We start from the raw sequence: 2,274 nt of genomic DNA, 5'->3' as shown, positions 1-2,274 counted from the left end.
TGGAAAACTGAAAAGTCATCAGTAAAATGTTGCTTCATTGGCACAAAAGAAAGTCTTTTTTGCATTGGATTGTGACTGGTGATGAAAAGTGGATTTGTTTTGAGAATCCCAAATGCACAAAATCATGGGTTGATCCAAGTCAACCATCAAAATCGACTACAAGGCCAAATGGCTTCGGAAAGAAGACAATGCTCTACGTTTGGTAGGATCAGGAAGGTGTGGTGTATTATGAGTTTCTAAAACCAGGTGAAACCGTTAATACTAATCGTTACCGACAACAAATAATCAATCTGAACCACGCTTTGATCGTGAAATGACCAGAATGTGCCAGAAGACACGGCAAAGTAATTTTGCTTCATGATAACTCATCATCACACACTTCAAAACCAGTTAAAGACATGTTAAAAGATCTTGCCTGGGAAGTATTAACCTACCCGCCATATTCACCAGACCTTGCTCCTTCAGATTACAACTTGTTCCAATCGATGAAACACGCACTTTCTGAGCAGCACTTCAAAACGTACGAAGAAGTGGAAAATTGGGTCTCTGAATGGTTTGCCTCAAAACAAGAAAAGTTCTGTTGGGACGGTATTCACAAATTACCTGAAAGATGGGGGAAATGAGTAGCTAGCGATGGACATTACTTTGAATAAAACACTTTTGATGTTTCTCTTGAAATTATCCTGTTTTCTTTGATTACAAAATCCGCATTAGTAACCGGTACACCTGGTAACCACTACTTTATACAATGTCAATTCATTGTGGTAGGTGTGATTGTTTAATCTTATTTAAAAGATAACGATGTCAAGATTCTGATCTTCTGAATAACTTAGACAGAGCCTGGATAAGACCAAGTTGGACTGATTCCAAAACCTTAGCTGTTTTGTGTCACAGTGTGACTCCCACCGATAGATACACTACGTTTCCTTCTTAATTCTGGTCCACCTGCATTCCTGTAGCTATTCATCTGAAACCACCACTTTATCATTGTGGAATGAATGCACTGATGGCTACAAACAAAGGGCTCCCATTTTCAAGACAAAGGCAGCCACCCAAAGATCCTTAAAAAATCCAGACCTCATTTACTATAATCTCATCTGTTCATTACTTACATACTTACTAGACTTGTAGTTCTCTGAAGGACCCATGACAGTTTTGGTAGAAATTGATATCAAGGAAGATCAAAGCACCTTCTTAAGTTTCTTTAGTTTTATTAATTATTCCTCGTAGGTTTTACATTTATTATTATTTCTGGAAGCGTACCAGTATGACCATACATTTTCCTCCATCTAGGACATATGTCTACAGCTGATGCTTCTTTTGAAAAGCCTATGTGAAAACAGTATCTATCCTATGTAATCAACTTCCTTCATTCTCTTATTGTCCCCATGTCTTTAAATTATGAATTGGTGCCATTGTCTAGGGCAAAGTATGTCAAAATTAACCAATAAAAATGATGGCTTTCAACTGGCTTCATGTTTCATGTGTATCATGTGAAGCCTGAGTCTCATATAGATTCCTAATAATGGTAGCCAGCCAAGTTAGCCTGGCTCACAGACTGACAGAGGAAGTTGAAAGAATTATTAGATGACAGTGAGCACCAGCCTCACCACTTAGAAGTTGAAATTCTAATCTCAGACCAATGTAGACAGAGACAAACACAAAGGAACATAAACACAATCAAGTAATAAATTTCTGGGTAGATCCTTACTCACCTAGAGGAGCAAACATTTGTTTGGTGAGACACTGCTCCCAGTTCCTGAGAAGATGGAAACATCATCATTCCTGTAAACGGCATAACCCAGGCAGCATGTTTATTTCATGTCTCCAGGCTTCAGTACCTTCACTTATTAAAAGAAGGTTTTCCCAAAAAAACCATGTGTGTTTGTCCACATTAGAGGAATATTTAAGGACTTCATCCAAGTCCAAAGAGAAATTGCCTTTTCTCCTGTTGCAACTTTTTTCAAAAATGTGTGTAAATCCTAAGTACAGAATAATAAGAAATCTGGGCAGGTTATTTAACAGTGGACCTAAAGCTTTCTTGACATTTTATTTAGTTATACAAAAATTAATTCTGAACATAATGTGTTCCTTTTGCTCCCCTGTTTAATTTCCCCTATGTTTTATTAGAAATGTGAGTATAAAAAGCAGATGAGTTATCCATTTTTCCAACAGCAGATATGAAGTTCATATACGGGATATGTTATTTTATTTTAGATGGATATTTTCAAGGGAGCACCCTCTTTCTCTGTTAATTGGAATCTAGATATTGGC

General features: G+C 37.2%; 1 pseudogene; it reads right to left on the bottom strand.

Annotated features, from left to right (window-relative positions):
- The window catches only part of LOC102245244, a 9,721-nt pseudogene extending 7,923 nt beyond the window's left edge, over nucleotides 1–1,798 (bottom strand).
- Nucleotides 1,799–2,274: the final 476 nt, after the last annotated feature.

Source organism: Myotis brandtii, unplaced genomic scaffold, assembly GCF_000412655.1.
Source record: "Myotis brandtii unplaced genomic scaffold, ASM41265v1 scaffold453, whole genome shotgun sequence".
Lineage (NCBI taxonomy): Eukaryota > Metazoa > Chordata > Mammalia > Chiroptera > Vespertilionidae > Myotis > Myotis brandtii.
The sequence above is the reverse complement of the archived record's forward strand: the minus strand, read 5'-3'. Positions and strand labels throughout refer to the sequence as shown.